Raw genomic sequence first — 10,162 nt, forward strand, 5'->3', positions numbered from 1 at the left:
GTCCCCTCCCCCTACTTTAAATATGATGTCATTGCCACATGCAGCAGTTCATTTTATAGATATTTACACCGTCCACAATGATTGTAATATATAAAAAATAATATATATTTCCTTTTTTTATATGCCTAGTTCTTTACATATCCTATATGGGTTATGGGTTTAGTGATTAGGACTACATGTTTCAGTCTAGAAAGGAAGCACTATAGTCTACCAGTAGAAACACAGTGACTTCCTTCCGTATGTTTGCAATCTCCCACTCACATTTAGCAAGCATGATGGCCCATTTACTTCATTTATTAGGATTGTGGTATGGAAGTATAATCAATTAAAATGCAGGGAAAACTAGGCCGAAAATTAAGGCCCGGCCCCACTTGGGCCCTCATCAAACCCTGTATTATACCACATGCGCAAGTAAGTAGAAATAGCATTTAATAAAGAACATTATTTCTAATGAAGTGTAGTAACATCATGGAACATGACTGGAATTCTCTCACGGGAAAATTGACGTATCTATCTATAGAAGTTGGGGTTCTGTAAATTTACAGTACAGAAGATGTTAAATTAGATATAATGTCCCTGCTAGTAAACGGACATAACATGAGATAAATTAAAGCATAATAAAGAACATGTTTGTTAGGTCTTTTGTGATCAAGTTTATATTTTATTTTGTTTGTTTGTTAGGTCTTATGCAATTTCTTATAAGACCATAATGTAGGGATAATTGTGTACATAATTAGGGTATAACTTCTGTCTAATAACAAACACATTATTTCTAATTACGCCTTATTAATTAGGTGTAAAGTAAATTGTGCTGCGACCGTGCTACTTTAAGTTTAGCTTAGTTTTCATGTTAAATAGCTGCTATATTAAATTGTGCATACATCAAAACTATGTTACTGTAACATAGCTTAATACCGGTACTTACCAAAATAAATTCTGACTTTCAAAAACAACACTCTTTGAACACTTAACCTTCCAAAGTAGTCTAGTGGTTTCAGTAGTGGCACAATTATCCTCTATTTAAGCATGAAGTCAACCTGTAGTACAGTTGTGAACCTTACCATGATATTTTTCGATAGCTAGAAGCTGTGTTTTATAAAGACAGAAGGAAACTCACCCTGACAGGAAGGTCTTTACAGTTAGGTCGCAAATATGCTTATATGCTCATAGTAGCTACAGACAAAGCACTAGATGCCATGGTGAAGATCTGCATTTAAAAAAAAAAGTCATGGCATGGTGATCTCAGCATATTCCATGTATTGTCATAAGTTAATTTAACTCAGAGAGTGTACACATGGAATTTGCAGTGTAACATAACTCTTACAGTTGTGTACAGTTGTGTTGTGGTTGTCGTCGCTGCCTTCACTATCACAACTTCACAAGCCGACTCCAAATACTGGGAAAAATACCTCTAATTATCCCAGCTCCCATGCATTTCCATATGCTCCACTAATTTGTGTAAGCTCATTTATCACAATCAGAGAGACCCTAACTGCCCATTGTCCCCAGTGAAACAGTCATATCCTTAGATGAATGCCTCACTCAAAACAGTCATTTGTGTAATGCACACCATGCCCAGCTGGAGCCCATTCTTTGGTCCGCAACTAACTGGGTTACACGAGTATTCTTGTCGTGCATGGCACGTGTTTTTGTCTACGTGTGCACCTGTTTCCTATGACAAACGCACCTCATTTTCCTCCTGCTTTTGTTATCGGCACTGAGACGAGAACAATGTAAAACAGGCCAAAACAGCCTGTTTATCTCCACTACACACAATATTTGGCTGGATCGAGCCAGTGATCTCTGTGGACGACACAACATGCAAATCTGTCCAGTATTGGTGAATACTGTATCTACTGTTGCATTACTGTAACACAACTATCCTGGTCTTGGGTCACTGTGAGAAATCTTTGCACGCCTCTTTCTTGAAGGCCCTGCATTACAAAGTAGTCTATAGTGGTTTCAGTAACGGCCCAAATCCTCTATTTGAAATGTCTGTGGAGAAGTCAAACAATAGCGGTGAATGAAAGATTTGTGTTCATGGCCATTTAGGCTCACATCCTTCTGAATGCCTGTCACCATGACAACTGTCAACATGGCCATAATGTCTGTGGTCTCACATCAACTGTAATACCAACTTTCAACCTGGTGTCCCTATTTTCCCATAGGTGGGGGAAAAACACATTGAAAGATTTTCAAATTTTTTGAGTGGTGCAACCACTCCAAAGAACAGCAATGTCCGTGTTCACCTATGCCTGTGTTCACTTATGTGTGTCTGTGTTGGTTAATGAGCACCAGTATATGATTATGAGTACCAGTAGGGGTGCTGTTGTGCCAGAAACAGAGAGAGGGATAGTGCTGCAATGTTGCCTGCTAATGAGAGAGAGAGAGAGAGAGGTGGGGGGGGGGGGGGGGGGGGGTTAATTGCACCACTCAGTTCACACGGGTGTGATTTTTTAAAATAGCTGATCATAGCTGAAGCTCACAATGCATCGCAATGTGCCGCGTTGTGAGCTTGTAGATCAGCCACTCTTGCTATTCACTGCACAACAAAGTATATATATATAGAGCAGCTTTTTGACCATGCATCCCCTGTTAGGCTGTTACCTCCCGATCTAGCTGACGCACCCTCCTCATGGAAATATAAATTGCAATAGCTATATAGAGACATATATTTCCTATTTATCCACATGCACACATATGAACCTGAATATGGCATATGCATGCAGCATAGGCTATATTCTGCATATACTGCCATATATTGGCATCATATGTCAATATATTTAATATAAAACCATAGCACCGCCATTAGCCTTTTAACCACCATTAACCCCCTAGAAGGCACTTGCGCACCACAAGGGGTGCACGCACCACAGTTTGGGAACCACTGATATAGAGGATAATGTGGCAGAATGTTTAGACAGTCTGCAGATGGGGGACTCTCCCTCTCGCTATTAGCCCACACATTTCAGCACGAAAATAACTGGTAATGGTCCGAGTGAAAAATGAGTAGCCTGCCTTTCATGTTTCATCTCTGCCAGGTGTGTGTGATATTCGGGTTACATAAGCGCCCCTACAGATCTGAACCGTTTCTTAACAAGACAGGCCATACGTCTTCCATAAGGAGACACTCACAGGGGTCTGTGAATCTAGGCTCGAATTGGGGATCCCAAGCCATACGCACACAGCAAAAATTAGTGTTAGCTTAACTGTGCAACGTAAAAATGGACCCATAAGGGCCCATTTTTATACTTTCATAGGACTGACCAGTCCTGACAGAGAGGAGCATCACAACAGCTCCTCTGTGCAAGGCCAAGAGGCTAGACATGGCCCCTCAGCGACTCCTGGCCCCTGTGAATGAGTGTCCCCTCACACTCTCGCAAACGCTCAGGCAGATTTATGGCTCACCCCCCACCCTCCCCACCCACCTCCACACACACTACCCCACCCCATCGCTGCCTTCCTCCATGGCTGGGGCTTTTTAGACAGGCTAGCCCCCTATTCCTCTGTAATGTTTTTGTCTTTGTGCCCAGTGACCTTCCATGGCCTTGTGGCTTGGCAGTGGAAGAATAAAACGCACGCACCCACCGAACACACGCACGCACACACAGTCACACACACACACACACACACACACACACACACACACACACACACACACAGGTCAGACAAGTGAGAAGTTATGAGTCCGGCACACAATCGGGGTCACTATGTTTCCGTGGCAATCTAGGATGCCTATGAGTTGCGTCAAGCTGTGAATAGACGCGCCGTAAGCAACGATGGCGTCAGAGAGAGTTTTTGTAGAATATAGAGAGGCCAGACGTGCGGTATACAGCATATGTACATGTCTAGTCTATGTGCTGAGACAGAGCAGAACAGACAACATGTGGTTTGTAATTACACAACTGGGACCAGTCTGATCCTCTCTCAGCCTCAGAGTTGTTTACTTTTTCTTCGCTTTTTAAAATCAGGGTATTTCTTACTCTCACCGTTGCTCTATAAACTGCAGGCTCCTATAGTCGCAGCCATTTTTCTTTTCTTATCTCATTGCATAGCAGAGGATCAGTGTTGGTAGTGTCAAGGAATTCTGGATAAATCAGGATGTTGAGGTAAACGGAGTCGGAGACACTTTGTGCATTCATTAATGGTATATTTTCTTTATTGCTTTTGGAATAATGATCCTACATTACCATTAGCATTTTCAATTCATTGCATTTCGAAGTACCTCCATTGAAAACTCCACTCATTGAGCCTAATGTGGTATGCTTAATTTTCTTTGTCACCGTTCTCACAAGGAAAATATCCTCGATCAATGAAATGGATTGCCTTCCGCATCATTTACCAAATTAGTGTCAGATCAGAGAAAAATAGGAACGTCTGTGGGGCTCTGTGGCCTTAGTTTGACACTAACTAAGGCCAAACTCACTAATGCGAAGGATTTTTATTTAGGGTTGGATTATCACGGCTGTAATTCAATGCATTGAATGGTGCCTTGTCCTGGGCTAAAGGCTTTCCTTTATTTGGCCTTCAACTTGGCGGTGGTATAAATGATACATGGCCCCCCAAAACAAGGCAATAAAAGTCTACATTAGAGTTTGATTGTGCTGCACAGCACACGTAAACATTCACGCTGAATGTAAATTATGCTAACTGGATTCTGTTTTAAAGGTAGCATTCAATGTTCACCCTGTTTTTACCCCCCACTACCTCCCCCTTGTTCATTCATTGTACACTGCAACTGCACACCTTCCCTTGCGGGTTACTCACTTCTGGATTGGTCTTGCTTTGTGGTGCAGAGCCAACTGTTCATCATTCTGTCACCGGCTTCTGCAGGATAATACTTCAGCGTCAAGTATAGAGTTTTAAAATTCCGGCGACATAGAGACCCGCATAAGGCCGAGCTTTGTATACGGAACGAGAACGGATCATTCTTTTATTGTTCATTAATACATTTTTACCTCTGAGAGTATACAAATGTAACAAAATCGACCCGTAATCGGACGTACACCCTCAGAATGTATTCCTCAGTGTTCATTTAACATTATACATGCCCTAGCCTCAACGACCTTGCAAAGGTAGAATGTTATGTAGACAGATGCCAGGTCATTATTGATTGGGCATTCTATAGCATTCTATAAAGTATTTATAGTTTCAGTGTACGTGTATCGTACTGTTAGACGGATGATAGGTTCTTAGTTTACTTACCTAGAGATCTATGCATTTGATGTATTACCTTGTGTAGTTCTTGCTTATTGTAAATCTGGCTCTGGATTAAGAGCATCTGCTAAAAGCTTAAATTGTAATAGATACAGAAGGCCTACGTCTCGCCCCAATCATTCATTCCATCAAACACAGTCAGTATATACCATTCAATCTTCATAATGAATAGCATTGAACACTAGATAGGTATCACTCAAATCCCATCACTGAGTCATTTCATCAAAGCATCCTTCTTGCGCTCTCTCTCAGATAAAAGTGTTAAGGATATCGAGCACGGTTGTATTAAATTCACAGGTGATGTCTGATGCAATCTGTGAATCCCATCGTCAAATATTCGGGAAAACAGCTTATGTCTGATGTGACAGACCCGTCTGCTGATGGAAGGTCCCTATGCTGATGGAAGGTCCCTATGCAGTTGACAGCCTGCCTGGCCCCTATACTCTGATAAGCTCTTTGGTTGGCAAGGTGACAGACTGTGTCCTCACCCCCTCCATCCCTGTGTCTGAATGGAAGGTGCGTATGCATGCTTGTATACGTACGTTTGTGTGTGTGTGTGTGTGTGTGTGTGTGTGTGTGTGTGTGTGTGTGTGTGTGTGTGTGAATGCATGCATGCGTGCGTGCGTGTAAGAGAGAGAGAGAGAGAGTGAGAGCGAGAGAGTACACAGTCTAATGAGGCCACTAATCCCCATGTGCATTGAGCCAGTGTCATTGTCAGAGCAACACTGTGAGTGAAATGAGACACTTTAAGCTGATCTGGAGACTATGAGGGGGTGTGTGTGTGTGTGTGTGTGTGTGTGTGCGTGTGTGTGTGTGCGCGCGTGCGTGCGGAAAAAGTGCTACATATTTTTACTTTAGTAAAAGTATCAATATCACAATGTAGAAACTAGAAATACCCTGGCCAGGTGTTCAAAGTATTGGCATCAAAATATACCATCAAAAGTACCACAAGTTTAAGTACTCATTATGCAGAATGTTATCACATTATGTATAAAAAATTGAAAATAGCAGTAACAATAATTATAATCTACAAAGTATTCAGTAACTAAACTTTACAATACTTGTAGTTGAGTAAAAGTACAACATTTGCCTCTGAGATGTAGTGGAGTAGAAGTAAAAGTATTGGAAATAGGAAATAAGTGAAAATACCTCAAATTGTACAGTATTAACTACTATTAACTAACATGTACTTGAGTACATGTTAGTTTCCACCACTGTGTGTGTGTGTGTGTGTGTGTGTGTGTGTGTGTGTGTGTGTGTGTGTGTGTGTGTGTGTGTGTGTGTGTGTGTGTGTGTGTGTGTGTGTGTGTGTGTGTGCATGCGTGCGTGCGTGTGTGTTTTGGTCTCAAAATTATTTGATGATGTTTCCGTATGAGCCACACTGCCTGAATTCAAGGGCCGTGTGAGATAATCAGACTCATTTATTTTAATTTTTTCTTAAATACACAATGGCATACAGTAGATGTCAACATGTTTTGACACCATATTGGTCCCACAGGGCAGCTCGTCTCTTCTTCGCAGAGTTCCGTTCTTTTGTTTTTGGCACCCCTTATTTAAATGTATACCAGAGAATCATCTGCATGGGTGACAGAGCCAGAGCGTTTGGACAGCTACGTTTGGAGAGGGGCCGTTCAGAGCTCGGAAACAAAGCGAAGAGAGAAAAACATAGCGGTTTTTGGCTAAGCTCTGTTGGTTATTTATGGAGAGGATCCATCCATCCTTTGTGCTCTGTGGGCAGAGTCAACGCGGGTGGGAATTCTACGAACTGGCGGCTATAAATGAGGCACCCAGGCACCCCCCCCCCCCACCCCCCCACCCAACTGCGAAGCTAGCTGGTGCAGACAGAATAGACAGAAAGTGCCTCTGGTCTTTGAACATACTGTAGGCCTACTACAGTGGTTCGCAAACATTTTCATGTGGAGAATTGGACCCGAATTTCCAAATTCCTGAATTGGACCCCCATTTGAAAATACTTTGTGCCAGGAATGCAAATAGCTGAGCTAAAAGCTCACAAGCTTGTAGATCGGCTAAAAATAGGGCTTAAGTGGTTAAACTCTTCCACATTTTGCTAGGGACCCCCTGGAACCCCCTCCACCAAGGACCCCTGCTGGGCTTTGACAATCAGTACACATACAGATATGAGCACACATACAGGCACACACACATGCTCACACAGACATGCATGCATAGTTGCACACACGTGCGTGCACATGCAGCAGAAATACAAGGGAAGAAAACTGTAAGGTCCATCTCTCCCCGTCTCTCAACTCCAGTCCTGTACTCACTATGTTCCTGTGAGATAAACAGCCTAATGCCAAGTGACCTACATTTAGCTTGTTGACTACACTGTGCACGTTAACCTTCCCATTTTCTCCATTTATTTATAAAGCCCTCTCATGTTCCATCTAATGCATGCACAGCTTTTTCCCCCATGTGTTTATACCTGTATGCTTCCTTAATGTTACCAACAGGCACAGGACAAAACAACTGCAAAAAAATCACACCTGTGTGAACTGAGCGGTGCAACTATACATATATTGATATAGTTACTGTACTGTACTGTGCTATGTACTGTACTTTGATTATATTTGGAAAAAGTCTTTGAGAAATGACACAGAAATGACAGAGCTACCGTGTGGGTGTTCCCGGAACATCCAGGCCCCCCAGGAACGCGCCCAGGGGGCCGGCCCCGTTCTGGCAAGCCTTCCCACGTCCAAAATGGTCGAGACATTACAGAGTTACCGCGTGGGGGTCCCCCGGGGACCCCCGGAACATCCAGACCCCCAGGAACACACCCAGGGGGCCTGCCCTGTTTCGGCGAGCCTTCCCATGTCCGAAACGGAGAAATTACAGAGTTATTGTGTTGCAGCTTTCCGGGCTCGGACAGACACAGGGACACGCATACATACATAGGGACTCACATAGCTGTGTAATGGAGCGGAGGCACTGCTCAAAAAGGGCTTGGACAAAAATCTGAGCATGTTCAGAAGGAAAGCAATGAAACAATGCAAGCCATCCGTGCTGGGTTCATTGTGTGGGTCTGCCTCCACGGGTATGGCTGGCGGTCCACAGTGGAAACAGGGCTATGGTTTCCTGCATACCCTGGTGATGGAGATGAATGGGTGTAGTGTGGCTAGGCTCTTAATGAACTCATAGCAGGGTGTTGTCTGGACTGGAGGAGTAGAGAGAGAAAGAGAGAGAGAGAGAGACTATTGCACAAGACCAAGTCTGGAGCGAAACACTACAAATCTAATTGTGGCTCTTGAGGAACGGTCTGACTGTTTTGATTGTCTTGAGGTCGTGGTCGTCGTTGTTGGGACACGCAGTCCTCTGCCTGGTCGCTGAGGGGATGAATCGGATGAGTAGTGGCTCACCCCATCACTGGTGATGATGGTGGGTGGAGCATTTTCATGGTGAAATGTGGAACATCCCTGGTATGACTGATGCAAAGTTGTATCACTGTGAATCTGAGAACAAATAGATGACATAAACCTCTCTGTAGGAGTATTTACGCTTGCCAGAAACCACGCACGCACGTATAAGTATGCACGCACGCACATAACCACGCAGCCGCGCAAGCAAGCGCATACACACGGCCAGCCAACTTGTGGTGAGCATTTTAATTCACTTACTACCCCCAGCCATCCGGAGTGGTTTTTGCTTCAGTCAGTGCCATGTTCCAATGCAGTCAGAGTCAATCACTAAACACTGCAGGCTACGCTTTACACATATAGATCCACAGAGGCCAGTGGGATATTTATAGCATATAGTGTAGATAATTACTACTAGATTCTCTTTATGCCTGTTGGCAATGTATGAAACTCTTCCTTTGCCACATTTTTCTGCTGGTTGCCAGTGGAGACAGCTAAATGTAAATGGACAGCAGCATGGCAACCGACAACATAGATATTTGAGGTTGGAGGTTTGGTGCACCAAAAATCTAAAAGTCTGTGGTGTGGGCGGAGTACAGTATGTACCCCACTACTTATTCCTGTTCTGTTTTCTTTCTTTGTTTAGACCCATCTCTCAGTGTGCATCGATACCAAGACACATTTCCCAACAGGATTGACTTATTTATTTAAAAATACCATGCCCAACTGGAAATTGAAGTTCTGCTTAGTTCTGTTACATTTAGATACTTCTATTTGTATACTTGAATACCGTTAAGCTCTCTATTTTGACCGTAAATAACCACTATCGAGCTATACCCTTTGGCACACGGCACATAGCAATTTTGTATCTTATTCAGTGAAAATATTGATGCAATGTTTGGTCAACAACTGGGCTGGAAAGACATACAAGGTGATAGAATCAAAAGTGTAGTGGAATCAAACCCACACTGTAAAACCCTGAGTCTTTATTGACTAAGCAACCACGGACCCAAATATACCCAAAGGGTCCCATAAGGGTCAAATTGACACTCAGGATTTTACTGTGCATCAGACTTGACTTCACAACATGGAAAAGCTAATAACGCCATATCTGAGTACTGGCCAAAAAAATAAAAAAAAGTATAAGCCGGTAACACCAGTGGCATAGAGAAAAATTGTGGGGCCCTTTCACAAATGCAATGGAGATGGTGCTAGTGCTCCTGTCACGAATCAATGCACTCCCCAGTTTATTACATGCGCAAACAGAGCGCGCAAGTAATGTGGTTTGTCCGGCTGTGTACGGCTGTAATGCAGGTAATGAGAACCGTTCGCCCCACCGACTTCAAATTCGACACACTCGTTCCACACGCCCACAGGGAGTGCAGTTCCCGGTGTCTAGTCCGTCGGACCCACGGTTGTCCAGAACCGCCACAAAAGGCCTCTGCCCGGGCTCTGGACAGGGCCCCTGCCCAGGCTCCATATAGAGCTGGCCTGTTCTGACATCACAACATATTTGGGCATGCCTGACACAGAACTCCATATATAGTAATAAAGGGACGCAGAGAGACAGATAC

This window comes from Protomyctophum parallelum, assembly GCF_964188405.1.
Source record: "Protomyctophum parallelum genome assembly, chromosome: 1".
NCBI classification, from domain to species: domain Eukaryota; kingdom Metazoa; phylum Chordata; class Actinopteri; order Myctophiformes; family Myctophidae; genus Protomyctophum; species Protomyctophum parallelum.